A 24444-nucleotide genomic window follows, 5' to 3' on the forward strand; every position below is an offset into this window, starting at 1 on the left:
GCCTGCATGGGAGGGCAGTTAGGGGTGACTGGGCCTGCAGGGGAGGGTGGTTGGGGTCAACCAGGCCTGCAGGGAGGGGAAGGCAGTTGGGAGGGATCAGCCTGCAAGGGAGGGAAGTTAGGGGTGACAGGGCCAGCAGGGGAGGGCAGTTGGGGGTGACCAGGCTGTCAGGGGAGGGCAGTTAGAAGTGACTGGGCCAGCAGGGGAGGGCTGTTGGGGGTGACCAGGCCAGCAGGGGAGAGCAGTTAGGGGCTTTCAGGCCAGCAGGGGAGCAGTTAGGCATCAATCAGGCTGGCAGGGGAGTGGTTAGGGGCAATCAGGCAGGCAGGCAGGAGAGCGGTTGGGAGCCAGCAGTCCTGGATTGTGAAAGGGATGTCCCAGAATGGAGAGGGTGCAGGCTGGGCTGAGGGACCCCCCCTCCCCCCGTGCAAGAATTTTATGCACCGGGCCTCTAGTTATTTTTATAAAAAGGAAAATATAAAGTTACAAAATTATGATTAATGATTTAATCTTTATCATAAGTAGATAAATAAATGAGCAATATCACAGGGAGCAGAGGGGGAAAAAAGTAAATTAAAAAATTAGAAAAGCAAATATAAAGGTAGGAATGGGAGAGATGGAAGAACTGTATTAAGAACTGTGTTTCAGTCCAAGCAATGCACCATAAGCAGGTAGTATACCCTTCATTTTTATTGTGTATACCAAAATTCATGGTCAGCAAAGTGTACAAAGTTTTAAAAATTCCATGTTTCTTTCATTTATTATTTTCATCAACATCTGAAAAGTTGACATTATTTCTTCCCAGGCCTTATTAATGACTTGGAAAATTCTAAATGAAATGAAATACAGTACATAAATTAAAAATCACTGACTATCAGGTACCATCATTAAATATGTTGTCTCATTATTATTATTGTATTGCAGTCTCTAGTATTCTGCACTGTACAAAGCATTTTTGTATATTTTATCCCATTTATTCTCAACCAAACCCTTGGAAGTTCTTTGTATCATTTCCATTTTACAGATGAACAAACAAAAATCTAGCAAGGTTACATAACTTCCCAACATCTGGGGTAGGCTCAAAGTGAATGCAAACTAACAAAACTAGCTTTGCCATGTATTCTTCGCAACCTAAGCTTTACTTTAAAGAACACCATTCATACCAGCCATGAAATTTCTATGTTTTATTCTCCTTCTATAATCATAAATTATAACTTCAAAGTTGTTTGCTCTGTTTCTATGATTGATCACAATGAGGATGTAAGAGCTGTTGATTACAGATCATCACACTACAGAATTTCCAGCTCCTTTCAGCAAATCATATCACAGATTTTCTCACATTCCCTGTACATGTTGTCAGGTTCTGCAAATTATTTTGATTTCTTTTTTTCAAAATTTAGCACAGCTCTATTCTTCACTTCTAAATGAATTTAAAAAGAATGTATGAAACAGCCCTCGCTGGTTTTGCTCAGTGGATAGAGTGTGGGCCTGTGGACTGAAGGGTCCTGGGTTCAATTCTGATGAAGGGCACATGCCCAGGTTGCAGGCTCGATCCCCAGTAGGGGGCCATGCAGGAGGCAGCCAATCAATGATTCTCTGTCATCATTGATGTTTCTATCTCTCTCTCCCTCTCCCTTCCTCTCTGAGATCAAAAAACATATATAATTTTTAAAAAGCATTTTTTAAAAAGTATGCATGAAACAAAATATATATCAAGATTATTTAGGAGATGTACATTAGGTGAGGTGATTATAAAATTATAAACATGTATTACATAAATAATTAAACACTGAAGAGTTTTTAAGGTTGATGTCAAGATTAAACTGGGGACAGAGTAGGTAAATTTACTAAAATATTATAGTTTTGTTTCCTATACAGATTGTAGAATTTAAAACATAAACTTTAGAAAGTAGCCTCTAAGGAGCATAAGAAATAATCCACTTCTTGCCACATAACTTTTTTCACCCTCATTCTGGTTATTTGGGGGAGGGAGGAGGTAAGTAGTTATCTAAGCAGATAAGCCCTCTAGCATCTCGACCCTGGGTTCCTGTTTGTCTTCCCATGCAATGGCATTTGCCACCGCTTCGTGAAAGCCTCCCACTTTCATCTACATGCTGGTCATACGCAAAAGTGTCTTTGGAGCTCAAAGTTTTCCTCTTAGCTTTAGAAACCTTTACCAACTTAACATTGTCATTTGGCTGTCTCTCAGGCATTTCACAGATAATTTGTCAAAAGTGTAACTCTTCTTATTCCCCTTGAATTTTAGTGTTTCCTTTCTTCATTATCTCAGGAAATGGCAACACTGTACATCCAGTTGCTCAAAACAAAAACCTGCCATCACCCTTGATTCCTTACTGTGTCCTACCTTCATAGGCAGTGCCCCAGCAAGCCTTTTCTTTGTTCCTACTAACTCTGTCCCGAATCAACCCAACATCCTTTACCTCCACTGCCCATACGGTAGTCCAAGCCTCCTTACAGAATTTCCTCTCCACTTTCAAGCACCTTCGCCCCAAATGGCCTTCACACAACATTCCAGATAATTTTTTAAAACAAAAATTACAATAACAACTTCCATTTCTTTTCCAATGTGTTAACCATTGATTTTACCCCCTCCAATAAGTATATATCCCACAAGCTTCCATTTCTTCTTTTTAGAGCTTTAAGGTGTAGTTGACATATGCTGTGCATGTTAATGCACACAACTTGATGAGTTTTGACATATGTGCATACCTGTAAAGCCATCACCACAATCCCGATAACAAATATATCCATCAACTCAAAAAATGTATTATGGCTTTTTGATACCTCCCTCCTCACTTCCCTACCTATGTCTACAGATAACTACAGATCTGCTTTATGTCACTTAAAATCAGGTGGCATTTTCCAGAAATTTACAGAAGTGTATTAATACTTCCCCTTCCTTAAACTACTCACAGAGAGTCTAAATTGATTTCTTTAGTTTCACTCTTACAAAAAGAAAAAAAAGGAAACAAAAACAGGTGAGCAAATTTAATGCAAGTCATTGGGAAAATGCCAGCGTGTTTGTCCAGTGTTTGGAATGGCTTGTGAAACTCCTGAAACACTGTAACACTTTCCTGAACTTGTATCTTTTTTACTTTAATAAAAATATATTAATAATACACTTCTGTTTTTAATTGACATCTTAATAAGCCTTAGCCTCCATTCAGTTTTGAAATTCAGATTTGTCTCTCTATTTTTTAACATTATCATCGTGGTTTGAGAGATTGTATTTTGCTAGAGACCTAGTGATGTTAGTTAAAGCACCGAGTGGGCTCTGTGTGTGTTTACCAAAGAACTAAATCTTAACAATGTAAGAAAGTCCTTACAATGCAAGGGATATAGCATACTCTAAGAATTGTTCAAAGACTTTTCCAACAGAATTTTTTAAACTTAATATTTGATGATTATATATAACTTATTTCTTTTTTTTTAAATATATTTTATTTATTTTTTATAGAGAGGAAGAGAGAGGGATAGAGAGTTAGAAACATCGATGAGAGAGTAACATCGATCAGCTGCCTCCTGCACACCCCCTACTGGGAATGTGCCCGCAACCAAGGTACATGCCCTTGACCGGAATCGAACCTGGGACCCTTGAGTCCACAGGTCGACGCTCTATCCACTGAGCCAAACCGGTTTCGGCGATATATATAACTTATTTCAGAGTATAAATACCTCTGATTATGAAGAACATTGAATTAATGTTCTGAACTGTCATTTTTCTTCCCAGAATAATTATAGCATGTTTTTGCTTCTTTTGATTGAAGAAAGAAACATTTTAAGTTGCTTTTTACAACAATCATCATGAAGGGAAATGCCAAAATACAATTAATTTCACTTCTCTTTGGAATTTGACATTTTTCCATAGCTGAGGAATATAAACATGCATCACCTAAATAAGCAGTATTTTAATCGCATCATTTTTTTACAACTTTTTAACTATTGTCACATTTCTTCATTTAGGGAGACGTGTGGTGAACAACTGTGGGATCTAAAGAACAGGTAGGATTTAAAGCATGCTTAAGTTTTTGTTGTTGTTAATCTTTTAAATTTTCTTTGTTGTGTTACTTAATAGTATTTTTTTAGTACTATAGGTTGTAGCCTCTGAGAAAAGTGTTGGCAATTTTATTGTGGAGCATGAGGAACAAAAGAGAACTTCTAACACTTTCAGGTTATTCAGAAGCTTTGAAAACCTACATGAATGTTCTGTATATGGTAGATAGACGTAGAGACATTATAGATGGAGTAAAATTTCAAGATCAAAGAAATGAGCATGTTTTTATGGTCAAGAGTGCTTATGAATCCATAGCGTAAACTTTTTAAAAATTTTTTTCTTTATTGATTAAGGTATGACATATGTGTCCTTATCCCCCCATTGGCCCCCCACTCCCTCACTCATGCCCTCACCCCCCTGCTGTCTGTGTCCATTGGTTAGGCTTATATGCATGCATACAAGTCCTTTGGTTGATCTCCCCCGCTTACCCCCACCCTCCCCTACCTTCCCTCTGAGGTTTGAGGGTCTGATCGATGGATGCTTCTCTATCTCTGGATCTGTTTTTGTTCATCACTTTATGTTGTTCATTATCTTCCATAAATGAGTGGGATCATGTGATATCTTTCTCTGACTGGCTTATTTTGCTTAGGATAATGCATAGCATAAACTTTCACAAGTTTGTGTTTTTTGTTTTTTTTATGAAACATATATTGCTATAGTAGTCTTATTCTTACCTCAATAGAATAAGTCAGTGAGTGGTTGATTTTAATTCCCCAAACCTACCTCATGTAGAGCCATGACTCAGCACCTGAGAGTGTGGGCAATGTCAGATCCACACCAATACTGGAATGAGATGGGTTGGGTCAATGAGGGGGAGCCATCGGTTAATCGAGTAAGAAAGAAAACTGACATTTTTTCTATCCCAAAAAAATAAATTATAAAGTTCAGCAAGATAACTTTCCTTTTATTAGCATAAAAATATGAATAAGTAAAAATTCATTTGTAGCATAGCTTGGAAACTGTGCTTTATGTTTATGGTTGTTGCTGTTGTTCATTGTTTTTCTGGTGAGTATTATGAGTCGATCATTTATCATCACAAAAAGGTCTCTTTCCTCTCAACAACTGACATATCTTGGGGAAAATATTTTGGTAATTTATGGTCCACCATTACAAAAGCTATCACAAATAGTCCACCATCTATTATTTTTCATAACTGTAGAGCAGAGTTCAGTGGTGGGAGAGTAGAAAGTGTCCCTTCACTCTGAATCCAAAATACTGGGTGAAATCCCAACACCACCCTTAAGATCCAACCTAATCACCCTGGACCTCAATTCACCCAGTATTTCAAAGGAGGCAAATACTACCTATGCACAGGATTGCTATGGCATTTGAACAAGTTATCATTCTGAAAGTATTTGGAACTTGCATTAGTAAATGACATAACTGGTGAGACGGGATCTAGCTCCCTAGACCTTTCTTTCTTTTTTTTTAAATGTAACTTTTTTATATATACTTTATTGATTTCAGAGGGAAATGGAGAGAGAAAGAGAGATAGAAACATCAATGATGAGAAAGAACCATTGATCGGCTGCCTTCTGCACGCCCCCTACTGGGGGTCGAGCCCACAACCCAGGCATGTGCCCTTGACCAAAATTGAACCTGGGACCTTTCAGTCCACAGGCCGATGCTCTATCCACTGAACCAAACCAGCTAGGGCACCCCCCGCCCTAGAGCTTCCTGCCTGAAATCCCATGAGCCACACAAGCGAATTTGCAAGGATTGTTGCAGGTGTTTGTATTTGTAATTCAACTTTATAATTTAAAAATGTATTTTGAGGGTAAATCAACTTACCATTTTAAAAGCTTTTGTCATCACCTTCATGGCCCTATGTTTGGAGTTCAGGAAAAGTCCTTCAGCCTCATGAAAATCTCCCCCTGCCTTCTGATGCCTTACATTCCTCTAATCATTAGAGTCTAATGGGATAAAGCTCAGGCCCTCTCCTCTATTTCAATAGCCCTGGACTGGGTGGTTTTATATATACTTTTTAAATGTAATTTTTAATCAATCATGTAAAGAATATCTGATTGCCCCTATTTCCGTGTGAATTCTCAGGAAGATGAGCAGCATGACTGGGATCACCTGCTAGAAAGGGAGAGGAGCTGGAATTAGGACCCAGCACTCTTTCCACAGCTCATGTACATCACAAAGCATCCTGCTACCTTCCTTAGTGAGATACAATATTTTCATACAAATATTTCTAGAAATATTATCACAGTGATTTTATCCACATTGGTGTAGACAAAATATTTGATGGAGAAGAGAAGGGGGAGCAAAAATCATTGCTAGTTCCCAGGGTGGGTGAGAATAGTTGAACGGTAAGTAGTGAGACCGTTGCACTCACTCAGTGTGGTGCCTTGGACAAACTCCATGGGGAGGCATAAGTAAGCACTCAAAAAATACAGACAACTCTTTCCTGCTTGGTCAGTTGACAGCAGAGTCAGCCTCAAGTCCTCTTGCCTTTAAAATCCAGTTCATCTGCATTTCTATGATAACGTAGCAGACAAGTCCCAGGTCCTATATTTCTCTCTACTTGTTGGAATTCTTCTCCTTAACAAAACCCCAAAGATCCTCTTTTCTGTATGTTCCTGCTTTTCTACTGTTGATGTGAAATCTGTGGTTCATCTGAGTATACGTGCTGAAGTCAAGGAAGAGGATAATTATTATATCCAAATGCACATTGAACGTTCCTTTAGAGACACCAGCCTCTTGAATTTCTATAAGGAAAAAAAATCAGCTGTTAGGAAAAATAAAAATGAGGCTCCTGCATGCTTGGTTAATTATTTAATTTAAAAAATAACTGTTTGTAATTAACTTTATTAAAGTAAACCTGTTTCTTTAGACAATTTATCCTAAATAGACTATTGAACAAAATTTAAAAAATAATAATTTTCTTTCACCTCCTACACACACACACACACACACACACACACACGCATACAAACAAACTTCCACATATGTATACACAGATTATAACAAGGTCTCTTCCCCCTTTCAATAAAATATATGTGTTTTTTTTAAATAAGTAATGTTGAAAAAGTGAGTTTGGAGAAAAGTTTAAATGATTGAGTCTTAAATGTGTTATGACATTTTGAATGGTAAATAATCTATGCCTATCAAACACTGCGTTTTAAGTAGTCGTCATCTTACTTCATAAACAAGAGGCTGACTGTGTTTTAGAAATATGCTTTCATTGTGCTGATACCACAGTATAGATTTCTCTTTCCTCAAATTGTCTCCACTCTAAACATACTGCTTGATAAAGATGACAGTAAAGTTAACTTGATTGCTAGGCAGCTATATTGTTATCACCATAGATAAACACACTTATTTCCTCTTTGGAGTATTCCTGGGAAGGCATTTCTGGACAAGTATAATGCTTTCTTTTGAGTTGATTATGATCTTATTCACTCTAAGTAATCATATAGGTATCCTTTATACTTTTTTAAGGCTAGATTTAAAGCATAGAAAAGTTCAGAGGGAAAAGGTAAGCTACTGGATGGTATTTTTCAGGGCATGATTAGAAACAGGATGTTCTTATTGAGAAATATTTGGAGTCTCACACAAAAGAAGGAATCTAAATTGTGCAACATAAGCACATCGGCATAGATTGTGAAAACTTAGTGTTATCTTGGGATCATGGGAAAGTTTTATTTACAATATCAACTTCGCTCATGAAACTCAAATAAATGCTTCCAGAAAGAAATGAGGTAATAGCAACGAACCAAACAGTTTGTTTATTTTGCATGGCTACCTCTATATTTCCAGAGAGAATTATTGTTCCCCTGTGCATCTTACGGAGAGCTTACAATTTACTTGCTATAGAAAAATGTTCATTATCTCCAACAAGTACTTATTATGAGGATCAGAAGGCACCAAGAGGGCAAAAGTGCAGCAGCCAAGAAGAGTTCAAGGGTCAGGAAACACTGAGTGCAATCTCATTGTTTGGCTGGTTAAACTACAAGATGCACCAGAAAGGATTCCTGTTACCCTAGAAAACCTGGCTTCTACATTGACACCTTCAGACCACTAGAGTGCATGCCATGCCCTTTTGTGAAGGAAAGGAAGAGTTGAATTCCTTTGGCCCCGTCGCTATCACTAGGAAAAAACCATGGTGGACACCTCCCAGTGCCTTTACACCAGGATAGTCCCTGAATTTTGATGTCATTTTCGGGAATCTGCTCAGGGTAGAGTTGGTCCTGTCTGCAGTGCCCATATATTTCTAACCGTGCAATAGTATTAATACTTGGATTTTCTAAACTCTCTTTCTACATATTTGGGAAAAATATGTTAGTATTCAAATGGGCTATTACAGGATAGTGAGTTAACTGGTTCCAATGCTGCCTACAATGTAGCAGGGAAGAGAAGAAAAGAAGGCTTGTTGCTTGTGCCCTTTAGGGCAGGAAAAAAACATTATTGGTTACTAGTAAGCATGGACGGTTACCAAACGTAGAAGTGAGAAAGGGTCCTTCCATCTTTGAAGACTCTTATTGTTACTTCTGTCTTTGAGTGGTTGCTTCTTTGCTAGCATCAATATCAATGATAGAACACAACAGTGATGTGCAGTACTATGGGCTATCCCCGCGGTACATTTATTGTCCCCATCACCTTGACAATGGTTTCCAAGATTAATTCAAGTGTCAGTGGCCCCATATATTCATTATTGCTGCAGAAGCTCTTCACAAGACATCAGAGTTTTTTTTTTTAATTCTAATTTATTTATTTACAAACAGTTCTTATGTTTTTACTCTCTAGAAGTTGCTATACAAGTAAATTTTAAAAAAATGCTTTATTGTTGAAAGTATTACAAGTCCCCTTTCCTCCCCCATAAGACATCAGAGTTTAGCCACTCTTTTGTTATTTTGATGGGAAGTCTCTAAAGCATCAGAAATTGAAAACAAACAAGCAAACAGAACTGACTGGAGTTTCAAATATCAACGCACTGAGGGTTTTTTAAATTAGCATATGCACTATCTGAATTCCTCCTTTTTAAAAGATTAATGGAAGATTAATTAATTTAAACAATAATACATATAATCATCATTGCCAGACTTGATATGAGATGATAAATGTTGGATCCAATTTTCCTTTCCAGATAAGGTTTTCTTTCCTATCTCCGTGAGGGACTCAACTCCAATCACAGTTTCTGAGAGTGAGTTCTTGGGAGTGGGTCTGAAGTAGGGATAGACATTTGCTCATCTTGCTTAGGTCCAAAGAGTCCAAGGAGGGTCTTTGATGAGCCCACAGTGGTTAGGGCCATTGCACTGATGCAGGTAAACCAGGATCTTATGGCCAACCGCTCAGCTTGCACCTTCCAGGTTTCCAGAGATGCGCTGTATTCGGCTGGGTTGAGGGTAGGGGGTTAGTTAGGGGGCCAGGCGCCACAGCTTGTACTTAGGGAACATTAACTCCCATTCTTTCTGCCTCTGTTAGTGTGATTTGTTGTGTTTGTTTCATTCAAGAAATCAGGCAGTCAAAACACTTTGCTGAAAGCTTTCTCCAAGAGAGTGACCCGCTGCCTAATAGATATTTGACACAGCAGATGTTTGGCAATATAGGACAGTGGACAAATCACACTGCACCTTCAGCAGCACATATACTAAAATTGGAACCACACAGAGAAGGTGAGCATAGCAAAAGCAAGTCACAGATTTCCTTTTAGCATTGCTGAGCTTTGTAAAATTTTGTGAAGCTTTACTCTTCTACCTGATGTTACAGGACGTAATGGCAAAGAAAAACCCTCACGTGCAGATAATGGTGGTTCCTTAACCTGGACGGCAGAAAGACAAACACACGTACCTATGATACCGCACTTTAATGGATGGAGCTTAACAAAAATTTCAATATTGTGTAAATATGCTTTGTCCTAATACCAGCTTAAAGTAGAATAATCATTTGACATTGTAACTAGTTTACCCATATCCCTGTGTGAAAGGGAAGCAGCTTGCCTTGTTTGATGTGTTTAGCCATGAATATTAGAAACCACTAACTGCCCTGAGTAGTCATCTCAAATACTGTGAATAACACTTGGCCCATGGTACTCACTCTGTATGTGCTGGGCAAGTGTATCGGTCCTCTGTGGCGTGTAACAAATTGCCACAAACTCAGCGGCTAAAACAACAAAAATGTGTTCGCTCACAGTCTCTATGGACGGGCAGACGCACGCCTTCCCTGGATCTTCTGCAAGGATGCAGTCAGTGTGTCAGCCAGGGCTTGGTTTTCTTCTGGAGGCTCCACTGGTAATGGACCCACTTCCGTCACTAAGGTTGTTGGTAGACTTCATTTCCTTGTGACGGTTAAGAGCAAGGGATCCAGCTTCTTATTGCCTTTTGGCTGGAGGCTTCTCTCTGCTCCTAGAAGCTGTCTGAAGTTCATTGCCTCATAGCCCTCTCTGTAAGCCCTCTCCTAACATGGCACCATACTCTTTTAAAGCCAGCAAGGAAGAAATAGAGCCTTTGGCACCAGTCTGATAGCAAGATAAAGTCTAATATAACAGAGCATAACCAGGGGAGTGAAATCCTATCACCTTTGCCAAATACTATTGGTTAGAAGCATGTCACAGGTCCTGTCCAAGCTCAAGGGGACATGTTATCCAAGAATAAAGCCATCAGGAGGAGGGGATCCTGAGGACCACCTTAAAGTCCTCTGCCAAATAGGTATCGTCATACAAAACAGTATCAGGGGCAGTCCTGAAATCCCAACTTGGAAGGAGAATTTAAAATCACATTAGAGGGGAAAAAAAAAAAAAAACATGTTAGTTTGGCCTTACTAAAGAAAATGTAAAATAGCTGTTGAGTTGCCACTACACTAGATTTGTGAAAACACCATATTTATAGCTTTTCCCATTATAAGAGGCGGAATCTCAGGCCATAGGAATGCATTCTTAGCGATTCTGACAAAGAATAGCGTGTGGACCTCTTTCCGTGCTGAGTGCACTCTGAGTTTCGAGGCTTTGAGTAACACAGTTCGTTCTTAATGCACATCTCATTTGCCTGCTTTTATTTGGCCTGTAACAACCACAGAGGTGATTATATACTATGTAATTATGTGTTGCAGTTAATACCATTTTACCATCTATTTATCCATAGGCCTGTTTTCTCACACCAGCACTTAATTCTATAATATTTAACCCAAAAGCTCCAGGCTTACAAGTCTTCCAGGATGTGAAAATAATAGACAAATTATAAGTTACTCCTCGAGGGAACAGTGTGTCGGGACATGTGAGACCCTGTAGCACTGGAACAGCCACAGCTGGTGATCCCTAAAAAACTCCCACCTGCATGTCTTCCTGGGATTCAAAAACAGATACGATTTCTGAGTGCCCCTGCAGACCATAATTGCCACTTTCTGCTTAAGAGCAGTAATCTCCAAGGTACCCAGGATACACACTTTACAGCAATTTATAACTAGGGCAATCTGAGTTATGAGCATACTATATATGAACCCTAATTCAAGGGAGATTTTTTCCCACGCCAAAACAATAAACAAAAAAGTTTTATCCATATTGTCTTGTTGGGGACATCCTATTTGTCTGTCATATAATGAACACGTGACATTTTCAGTCCACTACTAACCCCCCTCACATGTAACAGTGATCATGTGACAATCCAATGGGTGTGTGTCAGTTGGGACCATGTCAGTTGGGAACACTTAAAAAGGGTTGAAGAGGGTTTAATAAAATGATTATTCACAGACAGGCAGGGTTTTCCTCAAGCAGATTTTTAAAAATTCTTGATTTTTAATTAATGTTGTTTTCCATTTTTAAGTGGTTTTAATTAGCCTTCATTTCCATAACTTTGAATAAGAAGTATCAGCCAGAGGTCAGTAATAGTGCAATGGCTTACCAGGAGATAATGTCTCTTTAGTTTTTTCTATAAAAAGGATCATCTGTGTTTATCTGATTGGTTCCCTTTATTTGGCTGGATAGACTTGTTTCTATGGAACAAAGACTTGAATTCTACCTATAATTTTTATACTGCCTGAATAATAATTCTAAAATGCAGATTTTTGTGTGTCTCATCCCTGCTTGGGCACAAGCTTTTTACAAGGAATTTAATGTTTTTCCATGAATGGAATCTTTCATCTATGTCTAGCCTTATCTCTCTACCCTACTCCTACTTTCACACGTCCTGTGCTTTAGTACCACTGAATTTATCATATTGCTTCCCCAAAGGTTGGCTTCTCTTATGGTACCATCACTTGTATATGTGTCTCCTTCAGTTAGCCCACGGTACTCTAAATAACTTCTAATAGCCCTTATCATGCTCTATTATAATAACGTGTTTATATGTCTACACTTTACAAATTCTGGAGAAGAATTTGAAGGTAGGTAATTCATCTAGTTTTTCTTTGTATTGCCAGTGGACTATCTATAATAGACTGAAAGTTAATATTTATGAACAAATGAATTAAACCACACACAAAACTTGAGAGGTCTATAATAATGTTTTTCAATGTAGCTACAGGAATTTATTGACACTTTATCAAGCATAAGGTGTCAACTTAATAATTATTTTTAATGTTATTTATTGATTTGAGAGAGAGGAAAGGAGAGAGAAATATCAATTTGCTGTTCCACTTATTTATGTAGTCATTGGTTGATTGTATAATGCCTTGATTAGGGATCAAACCCACAACCTTAGTGTATTGGGACAATTATTTAACCAACTGAGCTACATGGCCAGGGCCTATTAATTCTTATTACAGTCAGAATGATCTAAATAAGAAAGTGAGTAAACAATTGAGTCAATTTATAGGAATTGTATATATTTTTTTCTAGTTTGAAATCAGAGAGATTATATCACTGTCTGGTCTTATCTCTAACTTTGGTAGTTTTCTAGATTTCACTGATGTATTTTCTAATCATCTATGTGCCAGTAGCTTAAATAATTGTGGCATGTATTAATTCACTCCCGCCAATCTGAAAAACCTACAACACTTTAGGATTTGAACTTGTCAAGTGGATGGGCATAAAGAAGAGTGCTTAATGCTGAAAATGAAGATGATGGATAGTTTTCTAGGTTTCATATTCTCTAGAGTATGCTTAGATCATTAATTCCCTTCCCATTATAGCTAGGGGCCACCTCTCCCCACTTCCCACCAGAGACCAGTGGTATAAAACTTCAGAGACACTGAATTCAAATCAAGGATATCCAAACAAAAAAGACTGGGGATGAGGCACCAGTCAGAAATCATGAAAAAAGAAGCTCAAATATCCTCCCTAGACAACAATGTATCAGAACAAGGATGAAAATGGAATATTCTTTGAAAACACATAATGGTCCTTGAGAAAACATCCACATAAAACTATATATAGAGGTTATTACTCCAAAGTAAAATGATCTCATTACCCATCACTTTGTCATAAAGCCTCCAACCACATACCTACTGACACATAACTTCCCATAGGAGCTACTCATGGCACCGCTCAGATAGTCAAGGATGACCAGATAGATGAGGAACAGTTTCAACATAAAAGATAACAAAACAAAGATAAAAATCATAACAAATAACAATTAGATAAAAATTAAAGGATCCTGGATATTTATATTATAGGAGATAGCCAAAAATACAAAAGGAGAGGTAAAAGACATAGTTGAGAAAATGTCCTGGAAAAATTATCACAAAGAAAAAGTGATGGTTGATAAGAAAATATTGTTTTAATGAGGAAATTAATTCAAGATATCCTATACCTGACTAAAATGACTTCCAAAAATGGAGACCATATAAAATCTAAAGAATGAAAATAGCAAAGATATAACAAAAGAAATCTTTCCTAGAACTGAAAGACATGATTCTCCAGATTAAAAGGATTCAATGACTGTTTAACATATGGATTTTTAAAAAGACCTACTGTGTTGCCCTGGCTGGTGTGGCTCAGTTGATTGACCATTATCTCATGCACCAAGAGGATACCAGTTTGATTCTGGATCAGGGCATATGCCCGGATTGCAGGCTTGGTCCTCAGTGGAGGTGTGCAAGAGGCAGTTGATCTCTCTCTCTCTCTCTCTCTCTCTCTCTCTCTCTCTCTCTCTCTCTCTTCCTTCTCTCTCTCCCTTCCTCTCTCTCCCTCTCTTTCCTTCTCACTCCCTCTCTCTCTCTCATGGACCAAAACATATTTCTTAAAAAAAAAAAAGACCAAAGACCTACTGTGATGCATATCATGGGAACATTACAGAACAAACAAGTTAAAGGTTGTAAACCCATGAAGTGGAATAAAGGCAGTGAGAGGGCAGTGGTGATCACAGGTCACATACTGAGGAATGGGGATAAAAATGGCATTGTAGTTCTCAACACAACGTTGAAAACTTAGAAGCTAAAAGACAAGAAACTTTCAAACTTCTAGAGAGAAAAGGATATCCACTTAGAATTCTATATCCATTCAAACCATTGATAAAGTATGAGGCTATAATAAAAACAATTTCAGACAGGCAAAATAAGAATTGCTGCCTATCATAAGACAACTGAAGGACATGCTTAAGCAACACTTAGCAATAAATGACATAAAACAAAACAAAGATCAAATAACAGGCCAAACACAGGAAAGAGGTGAAAGGAAGCCCCAATAAAATAGTTATATGTTGACATCTAAAGCAACAGGTCCAGATTAGAGTAGGAGGGTAAAGCATGGATGTCCCTGAGAGTTCATGGAAAGTGTGTAGCCATTTCTGAATGTTTAGAAAGAAATATTGATAGGCTTGTGTTAGGTCTATTGGAACTTTTTTAGAAATAGGATAAGGCCAGGCACATAAAGTAAAATTTTAAAATTAGTCAGGACTTGTTCAAAGGAAGATACATTTTTATTATATACACATTCTTTTCTCTTAGATTTTATTTGGAGGATGATGGAGATTATACTATCCCTGTTCCTCCTCCAGCCTGAGCTATCTTAGGAGCTGACAGTTAAAACAAAACAACTTGGTGAGGAAAACAAAATCAAGTGGTTGAGGATGGAAGGTTAGAGCTGAAAAGATCTATTGGACTTAAATTTCAGTATTTTCCTGATACATTACCTTATATTTCTATGTATACCTCTAATTCCAACCTTACCCACAGTTTGAACTAAAAATTAGTTTATCTTTTTATTTATTTTTCCTTAATGCTTGTGGGTGGGAACACATGCTCTCTTAAGCTTATGCTTTAAAATAACAATGAAGTCAGAAGAGTTTACCATTAGGTAAACTGACTTGTTCTTGCTACAAATAGATAAATCATTAAATGTTACAAGTAGTCAGTCAGCTTCTTCTACCTCAGCTTGCTGTAGGCCAGGGCAGAGGAAGAGAAAGCCATTAGATTTACTTGTCTATTTACCTTTTTGTGCTAAATGTAAATATCACCAACCAATCTTTCAAAAATTTAATTCCCTCTCTTTTTTTCTTATATACAAATACTACCTTATTAAATAGGAATATTTTGCTATAGAAAAGAAAATTCATATTGAAAAAAGTCTATAGGGTCATTAAAAGACTTACACAATTAATTGTACCATTGACTCCTTACTATGATAAAGTATAAAACTTTTTTCTTTAAATACCAGGAAAATGGAATTAAAATATAAGTATTGCTCTCTAAAATTAATGATAAGACCAGTAGGCAGATGCTTACATAATATCTTTTCCCAATTTCAGGGTAGAAATAGCAGGTAGATTATGTGAATAAATATGGTAATTGAAACCTAATGGGAATTGCAAATTTAGAGTTTCAATCTCCATTTTAACAAGAAGAAGCCACTTACAGAGAAAGAACTCTGGGGATCAGTGACTCTTCAGAATAGCACTAGCCTTTAAAATTGAATTCATAAATACCAAGAGGATGGATGACTCTTGCTTTGTCTATTTCCAAACATAGAATTTCTTTTTAAAATCATATGTTTTGTTCATTTTTGAGAAGAACAAGAAATATAAGGACAGGAAGAAGAGAGGAGGAGGATTCAAATTTATAAATTATGCATCATTTTATTTACTCTCATAGCCTTTCTATTGGAGGAGGACCTAGAATGATAGATTCAGACGTTAATGTTGAAAATCATATTACAATGTCAGTTGAACACACCTCCATTCTTTCTTTTGACAGCTAAATTCATGTGCTTCAGACATGAAAGTGAAAGAAGTCTTGGTTGAATTAGTTGCACTATGCTTCATTCTTAAACCAGACAGCAGCCATCTTATAGCTCATTGATGGAGATTAAAAATTATTTAATTTATGAGGAGGATAAAAAGTCCAGGTTATTCACATAGAAGTCCCAAAAAGTTCTCTGGTAAAGGAAATTTCAGAGCCTTATATTTCCCAGATAATCATTGAATGAATAGTTTTATTTTTCTACAGCGAGGACTTCAGCTTATTGAAGCTAGTTAACTGATCTAGAATATTAGCTCAGCCACTGAACAATTAGAGGTATGAATTTGTCTGCCAGACATACCCAATTATGATAAGTCTTGATTTACTCCTTTAAGAAGAAAAAGTGTCTCTCACTTAAGAAAGTCATGGTTATTGCCAGTGAAGCTTGCTAAAATGTATTAAAGAATAATAAAGTGAACTTTATTAAAATGCACCCTTGGGAGCAATCCCATCATCCTCTATAGCTGAGAGAGCAGAAATTGTCTATTGGTCCTTTTTATACTTAGCACTTTATAGATGACTTTTTACCAAAACGATTGGGGGAGTGTAACTGCTGTCACCTTTTGAAATGATCTATAATGTTGGTGGCTCACTCAGGATACAGATTAATTTTACACCTCCTTGTTTTGTTCATCCATTATTTTAGGCATGATCTTAACTTATGAGAATTATAAATTTATTATTTCAATAAATGATATTAATCATTAGGCACCTATCAGGTGCCATTCACAAGCTACTTTCATATACAAATGCTATTTCATGGGTTCACAACAGCCAAACAAAGTAGTTGCCATTTTTAATCTTCACTTTCTAGAGAGGAAATTGGGACTCATACCAAGTTTTCCATTTCTTCTGTATTGTTTAAAATGTTTGGTAATGCCCTAACTGGTTTGGCTCAGTGGATAGAGCGTCAGACTGCAGACTGAAAGGTCCCAGGTTCGATTCTGGTCAAGGGCATGTACCTTGGTTGTGGGCACATCCCCAGTAGGAGGTGTGCAGGAGGCAGCTGATTGATGCTTCTCTCTCATCGATGTTTCTAACTCTCTATCCCTCTCCCTTCCTCTCTGTAAAAAATCAATAAAATATTTTAAAAAATAAATAAAATGTTTGGTAATGAACTGAGAAGATAGAAAGTGGTCAACACATATTCTTAGTTGGCTTATTATTAAAGTCCCCTAGTTAGTTGAACTTGCTTGTATTTTAATAAATGGAAACAGACTGTAGCCATGACAAAACTATTTGGATCTTTCCTCCTGGATAACCACTCAAAATATATGCACTGGAGGGTACAAAGAGTGTGTCTAATGAAGGAATGGATGATTCCAGCAAATGTGCTATGGTCTCTAACGAGTTTAACACCTGGCAGATAATGCAAATGGCACTGAAAATGAGCTCATTTTTGGCTTCCTTATGCCCTATTCAATTGAACAAAACATGCATTAAAAACAAGTCCATATTCTTTTGTCTTACATGCACACGTGTTTTGAATCTGAGCTATGGATCAGTCAGTGCACTTAGAGAGAGTAATTTCATTAGCCTGTTCCTCTCTTTTTGCTCTACCAAGAGATGAGTTTTATGGGTTTCAGGGGAGGTTTTATTTTCAACCCTACCTCTTGTACATGGGCAGTTTCACCTTCTGTCTCCTAATTTGCAATGTGGTTATATCATCCAAACATAAATTTCTTTTCTCCCTAGCACTTTTTCACCTTTCAAAAATGGGAATGATCCATATGACTAAAGAATGTCAGGAAGGGAAACATTTGGGAAGAATTAAATGGGATGCAGTCATTCCGGATCTCGATCATCTTATCCAACAAGAGCCAAGTAAGAGAACAGCCACAGAGAGTTATGTGCCAAAAGTTTAGAATTCCAGAGTGTTTAGAACAGGAAGGTGATTTAAAATTGTCATGGTTATATAGCCCCAACAAGACTCATATTGAGATGGTTTAAATGTAAGAGGTAGATGAGGAAATAAGATTTTTATTTTATATAATTTATTTAAAGTATTTCATGTAGAGCCGGGAGATATTTCAAAGCTTTTGTAGCATACTCTTAAATTGTAAAATGGACTACAGTAACTTGGACACTTCCTAATCATAAATCACACAGATAAGAATAATATTAAACGCCAAAACATATAATTTGGAAACTTTTGGTTGAGCTTAAATTCTATTAAAGAAAAAAACTATGATGTATAAAGGGTAAGAATCCATAAGAACACAAGATTTCTCTAAAGGGGAAATAGAAAGTGCATGTATACCCAGCATTTGTCTTTGCAATGCAGCAAATGACTGACGGCATGATGGTACCATTCTGGAGGGGGGTCTGTTTAAGGGTACAGTAGCCCTAAGGGCAGGAAGTGGATAGCTTATTTGAAAGGTTACAAAATAGCCTGGAAGTTTGTTATTGATTTATTGTTTTGTGCCTACATGTTATACTGTGATTAGGCATTTAGAGATTGTGATTTTTCCAATTTTGCTTATAGAGATAAATCATTAGTAATTGCGGTAAGACAACAGTCTTTTACTAGCTATTGAAGACCCATTCCAAAACACATGCTAGTTAAGGAAATCTAGTTAAGGAATTTCAGTTGAAAAGAACAATTAGACAACCAACTTGTTTAATTGGAGACATCAAAGCCAAGCTCTGCCTGTTGTCCACATCTTACCATGCATCACTAAAAACCTACACTAGAGTTGAGTAGATGACTCTTTAGTTGACTTTAGACCAGAGCACTCAAATGAACACTTGGATCCAGTTGACAATCACCACCATGGGACCAGTCATACTTTAGATAACTTCCCTGAAAGTGTTTACTTCCCCAAACCATAGTCAAAATATATTTATATCAACGAACAATATATATTTTTTGTCTTTTATTACATCTTGGTATGTTAGAGGCTAAACTACAAACAGGTGTATTTTAATAGTTGAGGCCAGCAGAGGAAAGCTTTGGGTTACAGAAGAACAGACCTAAGTGCAAGAGACAGATTGCCCAGAGTGTTCAGAGGGCCATAAGCCAGCTGTTCATATCAGTTGCTCATAGAAGAATAGGGGGAAAGCGGTAGCTAGAACCCATAACCACACTGGCTTACTAAAGTGAGATAGTCACTTTAAGGTAATTCCAGATCAAACTACTGGGACAAGATACAGTAGAATATGATATAAAATGAATCCTATATAATAAAAGGCTAATCTGCAAATAGACTGAATGTGAATGGCGGAACAACTGAACAACCAGTCATTATGTGCGCTGACCACCAGGGGGCGCGCGCAGAACATGGCGGGCATCAGCAGCAGGTGGCAGAGCATGTAACATGGTGGGCGTTGGCCACGGCAGGATGGTGGAGCAGGTGAGCTGAGGTACCAGACCAAGGTGGGGAGCCGGTTGCTGTCAGTGGGGTGAGCCTCTGGTGTTTACTGAAAATTCTTTGCTCCCGTGCACTGTGGTCCCACTGAGTGCTTGTACCTGCTGCCTGCGCTGGCCCCACTTGCACCTGCTGCCAGTGTCCATGTGTCAGCCCCTATCACTCAGCACCATCAGTGGATATGAGTGGCGGCTGCCAGCCCTGATCACCCCTGAGGGCTTCTCTACCTCCCCCTGCTCCTGAAGGGGGATTGGGACAGCAGCCTCCACTCACACCTGCTGCTGGTGCCGACCCCAATCTCTCTACGCAGTCAGCAGGTGCGAGCAGGACCAGCGCTTTCAGCACGTGGGAGAGGTGGCGGCAGGAGCGGGGCTGTTGGCAGACAGGAGACCGGGGCCATGGCAGGAGGGGCCGGGTGGGGGTGCGGAGGATGGGCTGAGACCCACCCCTGTGTGCACCACAGCCTCACCGCTCACAGTTCCTTTCAATGTGCACAGATTCGTGCACTGGGCCCCTAGTATTTCAATAATAGTCACAGTTGGGAGATCTAAACACAGTTACCTAATGTATTCTGAAGACACAATGATCCAGTAGTGTTTTGATGAATAAGCTCTCCAGGAGTAAAAAACATTTGATGATTTCTTTAGTTTAAATACTTTTACTGTGACTGATTTCTAGCCATGGCCCCACTCACCAAATTCCTGAATATTTGCCAACAGGCTTTTATAAACCAGTAAGAGTTGGGTCAAACATATCACTGAAAGTAACACTGAGAATCGAAGGGGGGATGTTGCTCAGGGAAGCCTTCTGTGCATATAGTGCATTTTGGTGGCCCTTTCTTGATGGGGTGCAAGCAACATCTCCAATGTCTTGGGAAAAGCCTGTTAAACAGGAACAGCTGCAAGTCCTAATGTGAGTAGGCCATTAACCAAATTACCAAGACATGGATTTGGACATAAAGAAGTAAGCAGAAGCACAGTATCACATTAAAGCCAAAACGTCAATTGTTGAGCTCTGGCCAGTTGGTTGAGTTGGTTGGAGCATCATCCCATACACCCAAAGGTTGCAGTACCAATTCCTGATCAGGCTGTGTATGGGAGGCAACCAGTTGAAGTTTCTCTCTCCTCTCTCTCCCTCTCTCTAATTAATTTTTAAAAATTAAAAAATAAAATTATTGAAATTAGAAAGAAAATAAGTCTCATTATTTATAAAATATTAAGTAATACAAATTAGACCTCATAAAGGCGTGGAAAATTCTGTTTATAAAGATACACTTTTTACTATAAATTTCCAACTTCTTTAGGCATATAATTAATTATAGAAGGACCAGGCATAACTTCCAAAAATGGCAAGAGTAAGTTTATATAATAGAATAATTAATTTTACTTTTCACTGTTATTGATGTAGTCACCCTTTAAATTTTGCTTCTGCAAATCAATCTCTAGTATGAGCTGACTAATTAATGACTTCATCATTACTTGGCTTTCATTCAATTATTTTAACATTAATTTATACATAGGAATTATTAACATGCTTTAGTTCCTCATTAACATTAAAATCTGCAAATACTATTTTTCTGTGGTAAATACTTTTGGTAAAATCTTGTGGTAAATACTTTTTTTATATTGAACATTTTGTTTCTCCCTTTACCATGCTACTTCCTTGTTCACTTGAAGGGACTAAATATCCTATCTTCTATATGTAATATATAATATGATATTTTATAAATCAAGCTTTGTTCATAATCTTTAGAAAGCAAGGGAAAACTCTAGTTTTGATCATTAGAGTACTTTCATTAGCATTCCAGAATGTTGTGTTAAAAGGGGCTTGAACTCCCCCCCACCACCACCCACCACCAAACACACACGGGATTCTAGTAGTAGAAATCTATTACTGCATGACAGAAATAAACTGGACAGAAACTAGACAGGTACTCATTGAAGGAGAACAATTCTGAAAGGGATATAAGGAACAGAAGAAAACTTTCTCTTTTTACTCAGGATGACATGAAATGTAAACTCGCATGAAAGAGTGGATTTTAGAAGGCAGCGAGTTAGATATCTGAAGTAGCAGAGTTTATATTTCAAAAGTTCATGTATGAATCATTCACTTAGAACTCATTAGGGTGTTTTTCCACAATAGCAATGTAGTTCAAAATGCTAGCCCAAAAATCCCATCAACGTTCTAAAATGGTTCTGAAATCAAACTGATGGAATCTCTGAGCCCTGGGTACCCCTAACTTCTCCTAAATCTCAGATGTTTGAACCCTGGTCCAGAGCTTTTAGTATTGAATCTGAAGAAGCCTTATAGTTTCATTTATCTCAGAGTGCTGGGATAAAAGAGGCAGGAGGTTGTTGTCTGAAGCAAACTTCCTGATTTGCAAAAACAGTGTTATGTTGGAGTCCCAGATCCTAATGACATTTCTATGACTTGCTAGTTATGTAACCTTGTACAAGGCACTCGGTTTTTCTGAGTTTCAGTTTCTTGAAATGTAAAAGAGGGAAGTTACAAATTCACAGACAGTCTAAAGGCTCCAACCTTCTCCCCCTTCCTCCCCTGGGCTCCAGGTGGAATGTAAGTTCCAAAGATGTAGGGATATTGTCTGTCCTGCTTATCGCTGCACCCTCATGACCCAGGAGAGTGTTTTGCTTATAGTTTGTGAGACGTTTCTGCTGATTATGTTAATGGATAGATGCATGAATCAGAAATGACTCATAAAGAAAAGATGCTCTTTAATGTTAATGCTTTTGTCTTTTTTTCCACAATTAATGGCTTTTAAGTGGGTATTAGCAAAGGTACTAGAAGGCAGATTAACTGTGGCTGTTCTTTGGATGGGTCATTTGTTAGCAGTCTTCACTGGGGCTGTATATATGGCAAGTTACGTCTCACCTGCAGTGGTGACCTCCTGTGGCCTGGCCATTGTGAGTGTGCTTCTGGCCAAAATCCCCCAAGTTATTTCTCACAGTTTGGCTTTTGTAAGACCATCGCTCTTGTTGGAATAGAGCAGCTATTTTCAACCTTTTTCATCTCATAGCACACATGAACTAGTTAATAAAATACTGTGGCACACCAAAAGATAGGTATAATTTTGACTCACTCACACCGCATGGCTATTGTTGTATTGGCTCTTGTCGTTTTTTATTGGACAACCTAAGGGAAAAGAGGTCAGTGCCCCCGACTAAAGAGTCAGCTATTGCATGTTTTAAAAATTCTTGTGGCACACTGGTTGAAAATCCCTGGTATATCCCTCAGGTTAATACACGCATGCTGGTATGCTCACTCTGCTTAGCAAGGTTTAATTTGGTGTATGTTTAGTAGTCAGACTTGATAATAGCCATCTAAGGTGGAATTTATCAATTATGCTGCAATGTTTGTTTTTAAAATGTCAGGTGTCCAGATGGCAAAATGGCAATGGGGGCCATTAAAAAATGCTTAGACAAACAGAGTCTTAATAAATTAATGCTCTTCCTCGTTGTGCAGGTCCATAGCAAAGGTGAGTTAAAAAAAAAAGATTAATAGGTTGACGCTTCATAAAGTTAGGTGGAAACAAGCATCGTGAGGTGAACCACAATGTAACTTTACTCTTATGTATTTATATTTTCCCATTTCTGTGTCTCTTCTCTCCATTTCTACCTGCCTATCTTTATCCAGGAATTACGCCCTCCCATCTTGTACATTGAAATGGCTTTTCAAAAGAGAGAATTTATGTTAATGAACAAGCCAAACAACGGTACTCTTGCTATTTGCGGTTTATCAAATTATTTTCCTTCAACTGCCAGGGTTCCACTTCCTTGTTTCCCTCCACATGGCTTGAGCTACAAACTTTGAACATCAAAATAGGAATCTACAACATGTCTCAAAATTAACAAGATTATTTTGAGCATTTTTTGTTTTGTTTTGTTTCTGTAGAATCTATAAGTCCTGGTTTTATGAGCAGAGGAATATCAATTACATAGGACTGTCAAAATACTCCCAGCCATGTTAACACATCTGGAGAGGAAATGATACTGTGGATCATTTATTTTTATATTCAACTTTTACTTATAATAGTGAAAAATGAAAAGGCAGCTTAAATGCTCAAATCGAAGAATTGTTTGCCAGTGACAATTCATCCAAATGATGATATTTTACAACTATTAAGCCTTTGTTGTTGTTGTTAATCCTCACCCGAGGATATTTTCCCATTGATTTTTAGAGAGAGTGGAAGGGAGGGGGAGAGACAGAGAGAGTAAAACATTGATGTGAGAGAGACACATCAATTGACTGCCTCCCACAGGCACCCCAACCTGAGCCAGGGATGGAGCCTGCAAATGAGGAAGATGTCCTGGACAGGAATCAAACCAGAGACCCTTCAGTCTGCTGGCCAACACTCTATCCACTGAACCAACCTGGCTAGGGCAGCTATTCAGCCTTTTTAAAAAAGAAGGAAATGAGGAAAGAAATGAGAATCAGATACAAAACTAGGGAAGACTCTTTGGAGATTTTTTAATGTCTTATTTTAGTTAGATTTGTATAAATTTCATACATAAAATTCACCCTTTCTTAGTGTACATTCTGAATATTGACAGACATGCATAGTCCTGGAACCACTGCCTCAACCAAGTTATAAAACAACTGCATCACTCCCCAGATTCCCTCATGCCTCTTCCTAGTCATCGCCTCCCTCCACCTCTATCCTCTGTCAACAACTGCTTGGTCTCTGTGGTTTTTCCTTTCCCAGAATGCCATATAAATGCAGTCATACAATACGTAGCCTTTTGTGTCTGGCCTCTGTCACTTAACATAATGCAGTTGAGATCCAACAATACAATTGTGTGTATCAATAGTTTGTTTTTATTTTTTAACTTAGTAGTATTTTATGCATGCATATGTCACAGTTCATTTATC

This window comes from Eptesicus fuscus, chromosome 15, assembly GCF_027574615.1.
Source record: "Eptesicus fuscus isolate TK198812 chromosome 15, DD_ASM_mEF_20220401, whole genome shotgun sequence".
NCBI classification, from domain to species: domain Eukaryota; kingdom Metazoa; phylum Chordata; class Mammalia; order Chiroptera; family Vespertilionidae; genus Eptesicus; species Eptesicus fuscus.